At 45.3% G+C, this 16499-nt stretch overlaps 1 long non-coding RNA gene across 1 annotated transcript; it reads right to left on the bottom strand.

Annotated features, from left to right (window-relative positions):
- Positions 1-2587: 2587 nt before the first annotated feature.
- LOC148888038 (uncharacterized) lies at positions 2588-6365 on the bottom strand. Its single transcript, XR_016117208.1, has 4 exons — positions 6155-6365; positions 5854-5964; positions 3191-3343; positions 2588-2714 (listed from the first exon to the last, which is right to left on the bottom strand). It is a non-coding gene; the product is annotated as an uncharacterized LOC148888038 (long non-coding RNA).
- Positions 6366-16499: the final 10134 nt, after the last annotated feature.

Here is a 16499-nt window from a genome sequence, read left to right as displayed (position 1 = left end):
ACCCGGTGATGGAACACTTGCCGCAGGTCGGCGCCGAAGTCCGGGAAGGAGGCTCGGAGCTCCAGCCGAGATTCACAGACGGCCAACACCCAAGCGGCTGCTGGGCCGGCAAGCAGGCTGGTAACATACGACACTTTTGCCGCGTCAGTGGTGAATACGGAGGGTTGTTGGTCGAAAACTATGGAGCACTACAGCAGGAATTGTGCACAGCATCCGGGCTCCCCTCCGTAACGGGCGGGGTGTGGGATGTTGGGCTAGCGGCTCATAGTTTGGCAAGGGACGGCCACCGAGGCAGAGGCGCCACTGGTCTCAAGTCTCTCTACCTTTTGGGCCAATCGGGTGATGTCGCGGCAAACCTCCGCGAGGGCCGGCACCAATTGACCGTGCTGCTCTGCCTGCTGAGCGAGGACGGAGAAGATACGGTTACTGTCTGCGGGATCCATGGTGGTCGGAAGATTCTGTCACGTTCCGCCGGCGACAGTGACAGCTGACGAATTGGAACACAGTAATTGGGGGTGGATCGCTGTGCAGGTGACAGTGGCTTTGGTGCTGGCAGATGATTTATTAACAAAAAAACGCGGGTCCGATACAACGGGGACCCGGAAAAAAAACTTGTTGAAAAAAAAAAAATGACAAACAGCAAAGCTAGTGGGTGAGCGAGTGCAATCCGCCCAACCTACCGAGCGAGACTAAAAATAAAAAGGCACAGGAGGTTGCCAAACAGCATACGATACAGGGCGTACAAACCGACACGATCGTAGCTAATAAATTCCTCGGGCGAAGCAACTCATGTGCTGAAAACATGTTCAAGGTACAGGCAAGAGGCGAGCCGTTGTATCTTCCGACACTGGGTAAATGGTGGTAAATGTCCAACAGTCAGTGATGAGGGAATTCACAGCAGCTGGCGGGCGTCGGGAGCGGAGGCCCCGCCCAGCTGTCAACTCGCTCATGACAATCTCCTTCTTCTGCTCGACCGTGATTTTCTTTTGTGTCCTCTAAAGCTTAACACTCACCTGTGGTTGGGTCTTTTTTGGTTCCATAATAGCCAAACGTCCGTGTAAGATCTCAGTCGTACAGGAGTGGTCCATCGATGAAAATGGATGACGGCTGAAGAAACCTTTTCATTCATAATAGCCAAAGTACTCCACTCGATAACAAACCACGGGGTGACGAAAACTAGTCCGCCATCCACCGTGATCTCCTTCTGCTCGATCGTAATTTTCTTAAATGTCTTCTTAGGCTTAACACTAGCCTGTAGTGGGGTCTTTTTGATCTCATGATAGCAAAAGTACTCCACTCGATAACAAACCATGTCTGCACTCAGAGAAAAGTGGTGACAACAACCAGTCTGCCAGCCACCGTGGCGTTGTGTGGATTGGTTCGTCTGCCGAAAACTAGGTTGTATGCCAAGATTATATTCTCGTGAATTTAATGTTCGTAAGGTGAAGAGTTCGTAAGCTAAAGTGTTCGTAAGATGAGGTATCACTGTATCTCAAAAAATGCTTTTTGCAAGAAAAAGCCAAACTCCAATTCAAAGTTGGTGACTTAATTCACAAGTCTGCGCATATGGAATATGAGCGTCAACAAAATTTCAGCCTGTTTCCAAAGACGTACATTCCGTTCGCTGCTTGGGACTGTGGAGGTGTACATTTTGGCGCCATCAAGCAGGGAATACTTTTGAAAAAGCACCACAATTAAGCGTCCGTGAGGCTTGCGCATCAGGAAAATCGGGAGCTTTCAAGCGACATTAGTCCAGGGAGGCCGCAAAATGGTGCACGCAGACAGTAAGATCGTGAGAGCGATGTTGCATGATGAGAAAAACTGCTTTTCATTGCCCATTAGTGAGTGATGGCTGTGCGACAACGGCGGAGGGGCCATCGATTGAGACGGATTATGCCGTGGTTCAAAAGGAACTCTGAGAGTCCGAAGCGTCTTTGGTGTGGCTTTCGCACATGACCGCGTGATATACGGCTTTCATTTTAAAGGCCTCACGATTAAAAACCCGAGGCGGTATCCTCCAACGTGTCGCGATAATTGAACACTTCATTACCTGCGCCGCTCACTCTCTTTCTCTCTCTCGTTCTCTCAAAGCGCCTTTGTTTTCTCATTTGCAGTCGGCGATGACGGAGCCGCCAAATCAAGCCAAGGATTAATGGCGGCGGGATATCACGCTTGCAGGAAGGAAGCCATCCACTTTGGGATTCGTCTTCACGCCCAACAACGACTTGCGAGAATCCGTGTGCTGTCCAACTGCTCCGATTCACGACAAAGCTGTAAACCACCATTGTTTCCTCCCTAAAAACAAAACTAGTTAGCGAAGCTGTGATTTTACAGCTAAGAAGTGTTTTTACAAATTATGGAGACAACTTCTCAGAGGTGTCGGTTGTCCTTTAATGGAGGATTGACTGACACCAAATACCATCCTTAGAACATTTTGTGGACTGTCTAAGTGCCTCTCTTGGTGCTGCTGTTTTTGCTAGCAATAAATAAAAAAAAAACGGTTATAATGTGGTTTGGATGGAGGTGCTGAAGTAGTCTTACCGAGACCCTTTGGGGCGATACCGCTGCTGTCTGCAGGTTTGACGGCCCAATAGTAAGTAGTACTTTAGCGTGTGCATGAGCTGTAGCACCGTGCCCCCCTGCTGGATGGCGCTGTTGATGGCCGCTGTGCTGATGAATTCCGACGACAGGAACGTGTACAGGGACAGCTGGATCTGCGGCGGACACATGCGATATTGCTATTGCTACTCGGAAAATTGGCTGATTTCTAAATCCAGAGCTACAAATAAGTGGGGCTTTCAAGTACATGCTACAAAAAAGTAAACTTCCAAAAGTTTGATTCCTGTAATGTTTCTTCCCGTGACAATCCCCAAAACCTTTATTGGCTTTGTGTTGCTCAACGCAACACAGGGGACGCCGAGGGACGGCGCCGACGGCGCTCAAGAGGTCTCTAACCCACTTCATTATCTCAATGTTTTTCTCATTTTTCTCCCTCTCACTTGCTCTCCTTCTGAGGAAAGCAGTGGACCACCCCCGCGGACAATTTTGCATTTATTCACCCCGGCATATTTATTCAAGGCTAATTGTGACGGTGGCAGCTGGTTTCCGCCGAAAAGCGTGTTTCCAACCCTGCTCGTGCACTAAATCCTTTTTGACCAACATGAGTTGTCCCCCCCAACCCAGGGCTCACCTTGGCGGGGGTGTGGATCCAGATGGCGGCGTTGAACAGGACGTGATCGCAGAGGTGCTTCAGTAGCGCGGCGCCGTACAGCAAGCTGTCTTGATACTTGCCAATGGAGAGGAACTGCTCCAGCACCGACCCGTCGATGTGCGTGCGGGACGTCTGGGGAGGGGGGGGGGAGGTTAATGATGGAGTCAACACAATGGACATAAAAAGATAATTGCACGCGGCAGGAAAGTGGGACACGACTCCCTCCATGGGTTGGCATTTTTCATTTGACAATCACAATGATGATGGTGCCCCATTGCTTTCATCAAAAACTCTGATACTTCATCAACAGATGTCCATCAATGCCTTTTCTTGCCCAACACAAAAAGTAAGAAATAGGTAAGTCTGTGTAAGCTCTCAGTCGTACAGGGGTGGTCCATTGATGAAAAGGTTTCTTCAGCCATCATCTGTACTTCTTTGAAGGTGTCGGACGTTTCGCTTCTTATCGAAGATGCTTCCTCAGCAAACTAAAGTCTTACTGGTAGTTACGGCCCTATATATATCCCTACTGTCCAGACGTGGCGGACTCTGCTATGATTGGTCCCTGCTCTCAGGTTGGGGGAGCAGAGGACTACTCCGTGCAGCTCCACTGATTACTTCTATTGTCCTGCCTGAGTATGAGGTCAACGACTGGCCTAATTGCCCCATTTGCTCTGGTATCACCTCATCAGCATAACTAAGCCTATGTTGCTTAATCAGTCTGTTGTACGAACGATCCAAATTGAACCTCACCCCACCATGGCGGTTTAGGGGAGGATTTTGATGTTTAATGAAAATAGCTTCTTTTACTCCCCTCTCAAACCATCTATTTTCTTTCGCTAAAATTTCAACCTCATTGTCATCAAATGAGTGGCTGCTAGCTTTTAGGGGCATATGTACTGCCGATTGAGGCCCACTACTATTATCCCTGCGATGTTGATAAAGTCTTTTATTTTTAGAATTTAGGCAGCCTCTCTTTTGGATGCACTAATTTTTGCCTTGAAGTGTTTATCGGGTTGAAATAAGTAGGAATTTTGTGTTGCCAAACGACTGTAGTTTTTCAGAAACTCCTGCAATGTAAGATACTGCTACTCCTCTCCTTTTTGTATCTGCAGAATTGTTGGTTTCATTCCCTATTCTTACCTTTTAACATTTGTTAAAAGACCACTGAGGGTAACCACGTTAGTGAGTGCTCTCCTGATATATACCAGTAACACTTTAATTTGCTGACGAAGCATCTTGGATAAAAAGTGAAATGTCCGACACCTTCAAAGAAGTACAGATGACGGCTGAAGAAACCTGTTCATTGATAAGAAATAGGTATATTGCGTTTAATAAATAAACAAACAAATACATGAAGAAGTATATAAATGAACACGATCATAAATAATAAATAAATGTGACTAAAACGAAAAAAAAGAGACAGATAAATAATAAATACCTATATCAATAAATCATCTAGAACTGCTTCATGTCACAAAGAGGGTACTGCAAGTGCTAAAGAATGAATGACTCTCTGTGTCTTTGTGTCGTCATGCTATTTGCTATTTAGTTTTGTTTTTGTTTTTGTTCAAGATTCCGCGAGAGTGGCTGCCTTTCCGGCTGCACCTGTATTTTATTTTGTACTCCTTTCTTTCCTTTCCTAACATTGCTGCTGTGAAATGCAAATTTCTCCACTGTGAGACGGATAAAGGTGCATCCAATCCAAATGGATAAGCGGATAAATAAATAAATTAATAAATAAATAAATAAATAAATAAATAAACCATATAAATTAATGGAGGAACAAAAAAAGAAAGACTAAACACATGGATAAATATATAATTGCATAAATAATGTTAGTCAGCGGCTATAAAGTTCAAAAAATATGTATCTGATCTGTTTAATTGATATTGGGATTGGATTGGATTAAACTTTATTCGTCTCGCAGTGGAGAAATTTACATTTCATAGCAGCAAAGTCATGAAAGGGAGAGGAAAGGAAAGAAAGATGTAGAAAAAAAATACAAGAGCTGCTGGAAAGGCAGCCATTCTCGCGGTGCGATCTTGAAGTGAAAAAAACAAAACCAAAAAATGGCGGATCTCCCTCACATTTGACGGGAATTAGAACAAGCAAGATAAAACCCTGATCACAATTCATGTCATGATAAATGTCCAAAATATGGTAACCACAAGAAGAGCTGAAATCAGCCTGGCAGCCAACCACACGATAGCTCTTTGCGAGTGTGCTCATTTTGGATCAATTATTTGTCCTATTCAATACATTTTTGAAAGGCAATCGCTGACGGAGGCTCTCCTTGCCCACCTGAGAGGGCATGAGAGGAGTATTACGTAATCGTTGTGACTTTGCATGGATGGTTCACATGCACTTTGCCCAAAATCTGTTCTCTACCATGCTGGGGATATGTCGAGGAAAATGAGGACATGGTGGCAGCAAAGGGTGGCGGTTTAATCATATTCCGAACAGATGGAGCAATACGCTGGGTGTGTAAACTGGCAGCGGGTCTCCATCGAGAAATGGGTGGGGGGGCACTTCCTTGGTGTTCGCGTGTGACTTCTGACTGACAAAGTGGTGCGATTCATTGGAAAAGCAGTGTTGGGAGAGTCTGTGTCTGAAAAAAAATTGAAGACGTATATTTGCGTTACCTTTTCGAGCTGGTAGCCAATGTGACCAAGAAGCCTTTTCCGCCCAGCATTTGCTCTTCCATGGCTACAGAGCTCTTAAGCAGCTCCACCAGGAAGGACAGGAGGGTTGCACTGCCAATACAAAAACAATTTTGTTTTGATGTTGTAAGAAACGTTCAGCATATTTTAATTTTCTTTTTAGCCGAGAGCAATGTCACAGATGTTTGTGCTATTGTGGAAAATGGCTTTCGTTTTGGGCAAAGTAATTGTCTTCCTTTTGAGAATGTGCAACATTTGTTCTAATGTGCGTGCAGAATGTCACCTTAAGGGCTTCATGTGCAAGTAGAATAGGAGGAGCCGCAAAAGGTTGGATTTCCATTCGTCGCATTTCCATTATCGCAGCGATGCCTTTGGCTGAGCAACAGCGGTGAGCAAGCGGCACACAGTCATCGGATTTGCTGCGGCGTCCTCCGGTGGCTTCCGCTCAAGGCAACAATAACAACGGACACAATCGCTCCGGCGCAGGCTGGCCCGACGATGCGTTGCGCGCAAACAAAATCGCGGTGCGGGATTGTCGGTTTCATATCAGAGAGCTTGAGCTCTTCAACGAGCTCAGTACCGCTCAGCAGCGAGACAGTGAGTCTCCACAGCAATTTTTATATAGACTGATGGGTTTGAAGCAGAGAATTATGTTTGAGTCCCCACAACCAGGTGCAGATTTTGGTTACGATCAAAAACTTGTCCAAGGTACATTTCTGCACACACTCTATCAAGGGATAAATGAGAAGAATTATCATGTCAGATGTGATCTCAAACCATTTCTTACCGATTTACAGGTTCGTGATGATGTCCTGTTAGAACAACTTACAAAGTCCACAAGTGAAGAGGCTGAGAGGGTGAAACGCCTCGGTACAGTGACTAAAAATCGATCTGTGAATGTCCATGCTGCTCAAACTAATCAACCTGACCAGATTAACCAGACCAAAGTTGACTCTGAATTACAGGCTAACCGTGCTGCCATTCTCGAGCTGACTGCACAAGTGACCGCACTGACCAAACACTTTGTCCAAGTTGTTAAACCTACAGAATCGGCGCTTCAGGTAGATCCATGTCCGTCCCTGACTCGATTCTCGACGCGACCCCAGACACCAACGAATGAGACTAGGGGCAGGTGTCAGGCCTGTGTGCGAAAGAACATTAAGAGCTGCCCTCACTGTTTCATTTGTAGTCAGGAAGGACATAGAGCTGTGGGCTGTCTGCGAAGAAAGGCACCGAGAAACGGGGTAAGGTCACTGGAGTGAGGCTTCCAGTGATCAATGCCAATGACAAGCCTCCAGTACAAATCAACTCGGTAACCAGTAACATCCATAAGTCTGACGACCCAGTGTCAGTCAACATAAAAAAAACGTATAGCACAAGTAATTGGCAAGCGATGTATGGTCTCCTGTGCACTCAATGGGGTCCCACTCCAAATGCTGTTTGACTCAGGGTCCAACGTAACCATTCATCCAATTTCATCCCTATCCCTGACCAACCGTTTGAGGTATCTGCAGCGAATGGCACAGCGGTTCCCTTTGATGGATGGGCTAATGTTGGGTTGCAGATACGGAGTGGAAATCATGGACATGCTGACATACAAGTTCCCATACTAATCAGTACGAGTTGTGTTAACTGTCCTCTTGTAGGAAGCAATGTGATTGCAGAAATGATCAAAGAGAACAATGAACAGGTGGACATTGTAGCCATACTGAAAGAAGCCATGAGTGTCAGCGAACGCACAGTAGAGACCTTGATTTCTGTTCTTCAGAAATTGCGCCCTGATGAGACATTCCTCCAGTACCCTGTGTCTGTTGGGAAGAAGGGACTCATTATTCCTGCGGGCAAGATATGGGAGGTGAAGTGCAGAGTCAGAGCATGGCCCAAGGGGGGAACAATGCTATTTGAGCCCAGTATAGAGAACAACTGCCGTGAGGGGCTAGAGCAGTTCTCTTCGTTAGTACATGTACCCAGTGGGCCGACAAAAATTTTAAAAATTCCCATTCAGAATGTTAGTAAACATGACATTTATCTTTCACAGAGAACTATTCTGGGCTCGATTGAGGAAGTTACTGGGGTCATGCCCTTTAAGGAGTGCTCCGACAATCCAAAGCCGCTAAACAGTCCCACCGTTCAAATCTGCTCGGCTCTGACCACAGACAAGTAGCATCCTCCGGTTGACTTGTCACATCTCAAAGAGGAAGAACAGGGGATTGCCAGAGACATGTTGTATGAAGAGTCAGATGTCTTTGCAAGAGGTGATGCTGATATAGGTTGCATTCCAAACCTGCAACTCAAGATCGAACTCACTGACAACACGCCAAAGGCGTTACAATGCCATTCCAAAACCCCTTTACCAAGAGGTTAAAGACTATGTGCAAAACCTACTTCACCATGGTTGGATAAGAAAATCCACTTCAGCATACTCATCTCCTGTCGTCTGTGTTAGAAAAAAAGATAAAAGCTTGCGCCTGTGCGTTGAGGGAGCTAAATCGCAAAACTGTCCCTGATCGTCACACACTCCCACGCATTGAAGATCTGCTAGATAACCTGGGGGGCTACTCTTGGTTCTCAATACTCGACCAAGGCAGCGCTTACCACCAGGGCTTTGTTGATGACAGTTCCAGGCATCTAACGGCTTTCAGCACCCCTTGGGGGCTGTACGAGTGGCTCCGCCTCCCGTTTGGCCTAACTAATGCACCAGCAGCCTTTCAAAGATGTATGGAGGACGTTCTTGATGGCCTGAGGGACGAATGCTGCTCTCCTTATCTGGATGACGTGCTCTGCTTTTCTAAATCATTTCATAAACACGTGAGGACCTGAGGAAAGTGCTTCACCGCCTGCAGGAGCATGGCATAAAGCTACGTCCGAATAAATGTGAACTGTTCAAACGACAAGTGAGGTACTTGGGTCGTCTCGTGATGGTGTCTGCATAGACCCTGAAGACCTGGAAGCCGTTTTGCAGTTAAAAGAGAGAGAACCACGCAATGTGGGGGAAGTCAGAGCTCTATTGGGTTCTTGGGCTACTATAGATCCTTCATACAGGACTTTGCCAGGATTGCACGGCCGCTGTTTAAACTGGTAGAGGGGGCCACTCAGCCTGACCAGAGGCCAGTTCACAACACCGCTGCACGCCAAAGGAAAGTCACCAAGTTAGGCCAGCTTCCCTCTGGTAACCCTGTCCAGTGGGGCCCCGAACACAGTGCTGTGGTTTCCCGCCTGGTAGATATATTGACCGGTCCACCTATTTTAGCCAACCCAGACTTTAATCTGCCCTTTGTGTTAAATACGAACGCATCCAATGAAGGTCTGGGGGCTGTGCTTTATCAGCAGCAGGGAGATAACCTTCGCGTTGTTGCTTCTGGATCCAGAACACTCTCACCTTCAGAGAAAAATTATCATCTCCATTCTGGAAAGCTTGAGTTTCTGGCTTTGAAGTGGGCAATCTGCGACAAATTTCGAGATTATCTCTACTATGCACCCATATTCACTGTGTACACGGACAATAACCCCCTCGCGAACGTCCTAAGCACGGCCAAACTTAATGCTGCCGGACATCGCTGGGTGGGTGAATTGGCGGATTTCCACTTCACAATAAAGTACAGGCCAGGCCAGGCAAGGCGAATGCTGATGCCGACACACTGTCGCATTATCCAGTTAAGCTGGAGGGACACACAAAGGAGTACACTGAAACTTTGCCCCCAGACGTGTTTTCCACCATGTGGCAGGGGGACAAGGCTGTGGCTGAGGAGGATGTGCCATGGATGGCTGTGTTGCAACTCACCTCTGATGGTGGGGATTTTCTTCCGGTGACAGTCCCCGTTATCACTCCAGATGATATCAGAGCAGCTCAGGAAGAGGATGCATCAATCACTGAGGTAAGGACACTGAAGAGGAGGGGATGGAACCCCAAAGACAAAGATAAAAGACAAATGGGACCAGAGGCAAGGAGACTAGTACACAAATGGAATAGACTGAAACTGGACAAGAGAATTTTATACAGACAGGCGGGGAAGTGGAAACAGCTCGTTCTCCCTAGTAAGCTGAAGTCGACTGTGCTCAAACTCCTGCATGATGACATGGGTCATGTTGGAGCTCACAAGGTGATCAACCTTGAAAGGCAGAGGTTCTATTGGCCATTCATGCAGCACGAAATAGAAAACTACATAATTCGCCAGTGTTCCTGCATTAAACAGAAACGACCCACCATTCTGGAAAAATCACCCATGGGCAAAATCACTACTAGTGCCCCATTTGAGCTCATTTCTATTGATTCGTGCTCCGTGACTTCTATTGAAGTCACAGAGGCTATGACTATATTTTAGTCTTGGTAGACAACTTTACTCGTTTCGCACAAGCCTGTTGTAAGAATAAGTCAGGCAAGGTTGCTGCTGAGAAAATCATTAATGATTTTATTCCACGGTTCTCTTATCCAGAGAGAATACATCATGATCAAGGTCGGGAGTTTGAAAACAGTCTATTCCAGCGGCTTCAACAATTGTCTGGCATTGCGCATTCCCGAAACACCCCATACCATCAGCAACCCTGTAGAACGTCTAAATAACACACTGTTACAGATGCTATGCACTCTCCAAGAAAAAAGGAAAGCTGAGTGGAAAGACTTATGCCTTATGTAGTTCATGCGTACAACTGTACAAGACATGAGTCCACTGGCTATTCAACGTTCTTCCTCCTCTATGGAAGGTCTCCCGGGTTGCCCATCGACTTACTTTTTGGTCTGACAGCTGACGAAGAAGTAAAAAGCCGACAGGAATATGCACGTAAGTGGGCCTGTCGAATGCAAGATCCTTACAGAATTGCCTTAGAGAACAGTCAAAAGAGCTCTGAAAAAGGGAAGAAATACTATGACCGTGGTGTTAAAGGCATTGCACTCCAGCCAGGGCATTGTGTGCTTGTCAGGAACCTATCTGAGAGAGGTGAACCTGGTAAGCTCCGGGCTTCCTGGGAGGAAAAAGTCCACAGGGTCACTGAAAGAGTGGGCAGAAAACGGAGACAAAACTACCCGTGTGTTGCACCGTAATCTCCTACTGCCTGTCAATAATTTGCCAGTTGAACAGCCCCATAGGGTGAAAAATAAACTTTAAAAACAGCTAGACAGACAGGCTTATCGCAGGGAAGCAGTTGGGCAGGAGTCTGGATATTCAGATGAAGAGGAGGGATGTTCATACAATCTCCGACGGTTACCTGTGTATACAAGGAAGACAGTCAGTCATCAGGTGTCTCAACCTGAACCGCACAATTTTGAACTGTGGCATCAGAATTCCACCCCCAGCCACAAACTACGCAACCAGAGGATGGGCAGCAGCTATAGGAAGCTTTTCCATTGGTCGTACCAGCATCATTACCAAAACCAACACCAGCTGACAGCCTGCCTGCTGAGGGAAGCCCGGAACAACCTGTAATGGATGATAATGATGGTGATGCAGGAGCGCCGGCGGAGTTGGTGGAATCGGACACCGAGTCACAAAGTGGAATCAAATCACTGGCAAGAAGGTCTACTCCTACTCTAAGACCCAGAGAGATATTCACATATGAACACTTGGGTCATCCATCATACCAACCCTGGAGACCTGGGGCAAATGTCTTCTATACTTGCATGCCTTACCACACGACTCATTATCTAGTGCGACCTGAACCCTATTACTACCCTACCCCGACGGTATAGACTTATTAGACAGCAGACTTGCATTTGAATGTGACTGACACCACCCTACGGAGACCAGACAGATGACTGTGCTTCTACTGGTACTTGACTACTTGTTGTTGGTATAGTCAAGATGTCGGGGGACATCTTTTAAAGCAGGGGAGAGTGTAGGGGGTTAGAAACGACCCCCGTTACTGTATGTTATTCGATTAGACTACCAAGTCAGGAGAGGGCGCTACGCGCCTGTGAATGGAACAGAGGAAGACGATGTAGGCTCAGCTCACACATGCGCAGTTAGTCATAAATGCCGCTGTGTGAAGCTGATTAACACGGTTGTCTCGTGTCGTCTTTTCCTCGTCGTTCACAGTGCTACGTGCCTGTGATTCATTTGGACTGACCCAGGTATCCCCTAGGCCTGAGGCCAGTTACAGTTACAAACATGAAGAAAACATTTTGTTCAGAAAATGTGTTTCTCTTGCTCTGAAAAAGCGTTTCAGGCAATAAAAAGTTCAAGTGATCCTCACAGCTAAACAAAAGGCTGAATCTTCATGTTTTCACTCGTAAAAATGTCAGATTAGCACTCTGCAGCCTAAACAGACACTAATTTCATAATAAAATTTTAAACCAAAAAGAAAACATCCCGTTCAGAAAACGTGTTTCTCTTGCTCTGAAAATGTCTTTAAGGCAATCAGAATCAGAATCGGAATCAGAATCAGAATCAGAATCAGAATCATCTTTATTGCCAAGTATCTAGAACACACAAGGAATTTGTTTCCGGTAGTACACGCTGCACTAGTATCGTCGTCAAAAAAACTGCTAAGCGGCACTATACAGTTCCATTTTGGCTACTGTTGAAAGAGTTCAGAGTTCAAAGAGTTAATGGCTTGGGGGAAGAAGCTGTTTAAATGTCTGCTGGATTTGGTGCACATGGATCGGTAGCGCCTGCCTGAGGGGAGTAGCTGGAAAAGGTGGTGGGCAGGGTGCGGAGGGTCCAGTAGGATTTTCCGCGCCCTAGTTTGGATTCTTGCAGTGTGCAAGTCCTCGAGAGTGAGTAGGGCGGTGCCAATGATTTTTTCCGCCATCCTAACTGTCCGTTGAAGTCGGATTTTGTCCATTTTTGTGGCGGCCCCGAACCAAACGGTGATGGAAGAACACAGGATGGAGTCGATGACAGCCGTGTAGAAATGTTGCAGCACCTCCTGTGGCAGGCCATGCTTCTTTAGCAGCCTCAGGAAGTACATTCTCTGTTGGGCCATTTTCAGGATAGAGTTGGTGTTGACCTCCCACTTCATGTCCTGGGAGACTGTGATTCCCAGGAACTTGAAGGTCTCAACGGTTGACACAAGGCAGTTGGATAGTGTGAGGTGTAGCTGTGGTGATGGATGTTTCCTGAAGTCCACGATCATCTCAACTGTCTTGAGCGTGTTCAGCTCCAGGTTGTGACGGCTGCACCAGAGCTCCAGCTGCTCCACTTGTTGTCGGTACGCAGGCTCGTCGCGTCTTTGATGAGACCGATGACCGTGGTGTCGTCTGCGAACTTTATGAATTTGACAGCTGCGTGCGTTGAGGTGCAGTCGTTCATGTAGAGAGAGAAGAACAATGGAGAGAGGATGCATCCCTGCGGGGCTCCAGTGCTCGTGGTTGGTGTTGTGGATGATATGTTTCCCAGTCTGACCTGTTGTGTCCGTCCTGTCAGGAAGCTGAGGGTCCAGTGGCAGATCGTAGGGGACACATAAAGCTGGAGAAGTTTGGGGATGAGGAGTTCTGGGATGATGGTATTGAACGCAGAGCTGTAGTCCACAAACAGGTTCCTGTGTTGACAAGGTGGTCGAGGATGTGGAGCAGTCCGATGTTGACTGCATCCTCCACAGACCTGTTTGTCCGGTAGGCAAACTGAAGAGGATCTAGCAGAGGTCCGGTGATGTTCTTTAGGTGGTTCAGCACAAGGCGTTCAAAGGACTTCATGACCACAGACGTCAGAGCGACAGGTCTATAGTCGTTCAATCCCGAGGGTGCTGGTGTCTTTGGAACTGGGATGATAGTAGACTGTTTGAAGCAGGATGGGACTTCACACTGCTCCAGGGATCTGTTGAAGATTTGTGTGAAGACCGGAGCCAGCTGGTCAGCGCAGACTCTCAGGCAGGAGGGGGACACTCTGTCAGGTCCTGCAGCTTTCTTGAACTTCTGCTGCTTGAAGAGCCGTCTAACGTCCAGTTCGTGGATCTGTAGGGCAGAGGGCGGAGATACGGTGGTTTCTGGTAATGGTGGGCAGACCGGGGAAATGGTGGTGTCCTTTTCAAATCGGCAAAAGTATGTATTTAACTCATCAGCCATACCATTGTTGTACACTGCTTGGGGGGAAGGTGAACGATAATTTGTTATTGCTTTCAGGCCATTCCACACCGATGCAGAGTCGTTAGCGGAGAACTGTTTGTTAAGCCTCTCCGCATAACTTTTCTTTGCGATGTTAATTTCCTTCGTCAGCCTGTTTCGGGCGAGTTTGTAAACTGCTCGATCGCCGCTTTTAAATGCGGATTCTTTCTCTTTCCTAAGCTGCCTGAGTTTGGGAGTGAACCATGGCTTGTTGTTGTTGAATGAGCGGAAGGACTTTGTTGGGAGACACATGTCCTCACAGAAACTGTGTATGATGTTACAGTGTCTGTGTATTCATCCAATGTGCCCGTTGAAGTTTCAAAGACGCTCCAATCAGTGCAGTCTAAGCATTCTTGTAGCGATAACTTTGCTTCATCTGTACATGTTTTAACTGTCTTGACTACCGGTTTTACACATTTGAGTTTCTGTTTGTATGTGGGAATTAAGTGGATTAAATAGTGGTCAGAAAGACCCAATGCTGCATGCGCAACAGACCGGTATGCGCCTTTGAGTGCTGTGTAACAATGATCTAGAATGTTTTCTCCTCTGGTGAAACAGTCAATATGCTGCTTATATTTGGGGAGTTCACGGTTTAAGCGTGTTTGATTAAAATCGCCCAAAATGATCAGGGGTGATTCTGGATATTTTAGCTCGAGATGGTTTACATGGTCTGGTAGCGTTTGTATACACGCGTTAGCATTAGCTTGTGGCGCGATGTACACGGCAACGAGAATAAAGGAAGCGAACTCACGTGGCGAGTAGAATGGCTTGCAGTTGAGAGACAGTGATTCCAAACCAGGGCTGCAGTGTGCGTCGAGCATCGTGACATCGGTGCACCATTCTTCGTTGATGTAGAAGCATAGTCCACCGCCTTTGGATTTCCCCGATTGCTCCGTGTCACGATCGGCCCATGAAGAAAACATTAAAATCAGAAAACGTGTTTCTCTTGCTCTGAAAATGCGTTTAAGGCTATAAAAAGTTCATATGATCCTCAGAGCTAAACAAAAGGCTGAATCTTCATGTTTTCATTGTATAAATGTCAGATTTGCACTGAAGCCTATACACACAATAATTTCATCGTAAAAATTAAAACCATTAAGAAAACATTAACTTCATAAAAAGTGTTTCTCTTGCCCTGAAAATGTGTTTAAGGTAATAAAAAGTTCGTATGATCGTCACAGCTAAACAAAAGGCTTGAATCTTCATGTTTTCACTTGTAAAAGTGTCAGATTAGCACTCTCCAGCCTAAAAAGACACCAATTTCATCCTAAAATTTAAAACCATGAAGAAAACATTAAAATCAGAAAACGTGTTTCTCTTGCTCTGAAAATGTGTTTAAGGCAATAAAAAGTTCATATGATCCTCACAGCGAAACAAAGGCTGAATCTTTATCATTTCACTTGTATAAGTGTCAGATGACCATTCTGCAGCCTATATAGAGACTAATTTCATCACAAAAAAAGTTAAAACAATGAATAAAACATTAAGTTCGGAAAACGTGTTTCTCTTCCTCTGAAAATGCGTTTAAGGCAATAAAAAGTTCATATGATCCTCACAGCTAAACAAAAGGCTGAATCTTCATGTTTTCACTTGTATAAGTGTAAGATTACCACTGAAGCCTATACACACAATAATTTCATCGGAAAAATTAAAACCATTAGGAAAACATTGACTTCATAAAAAGCTTTTCTCTTGCCCTGAAAATGCGTTTAAGGCAATAAAAAGTTCATATCATCATCACAGCTAAACAAAAGGCTGAATCTTCATGTTTCACTTGTATAGGTGTCAGATTAGCACTCTGCATCATAAATAGACACTAATTTAATCATAAAACTTAAAACCATGAAGAAAACATTAAATTCAGAAAACGTGTTTCTCTTGCTCTGAAAATGCGTTTAAGGCAATAAAAAGTTCATATGATTCTCACAGCTAAACAAAAGGCTGAATCTTCATGTTTTCAATTGTATAAATGTCAGATTAGAACCCTTCAGCGAAAATAGAGACTCATTGCATCATAAAATTTAAAACCATGAAGAAAACATTTTAAGTTCCGAAAACGTGTTTCTGAAAATGCGTTTAAGGCTATAAAAAGTTCATATGATCCTCACAGCTAAACAAAAGGCTGACTCTTCATGTTTACACTTGTACAAGTGTCAGATTACCACTGTCCAGCCTAAAAAGACACCGATTTCATCCTAAAATTTAAAACCATGAAGAAAACATTAAAATCAGAAAACGTGTTTCTCTTGCCCTGAAAATGTGTTTAAGGTAATAAAAATTTCGTATGATCGTCACAGCTAAACAAAAGGCTTGAATCTTCATGTTTTCACTTGTATAAGTGTCAGATGAGCATTCTGCAGCCTGTATAGACACTAATTTCATCATAAAACTTAAAACCATGAAGAAAACATTAAAATCAGAAAACGTGTTTCTTTTGCTCTGAAAATGCGTTTAAGGCTATAAAAAGTTCATATGATCCTCACAGCTAAGCAAAAGGCTGAATCTTCATGTTTTCACTTGTCAGATGAATACCCTGCACCCTATATAGACACTAATTTACTCCAAAAAATTAAAACCACTAAAAAAACATTAA

This window comes from Hippocampus bargibanti, linkage group LG14 (assembly GCF_051943395.1).
Source record: "Hippocampus bargibanti isolate YZ-2025 linkage group LG14, ASM5194339v1, whole genome shotgun sequence".
Lineage (NCBI taxonomy): Eukaryota > Metazoa > Chordata > Actinopteri > Syngnathiformes > Syngnathidae > Hippocampus > Hippocampus bargibanti.
This window is presented reverse-complemented; position numbering and strand designations above follow the sequence as displayed.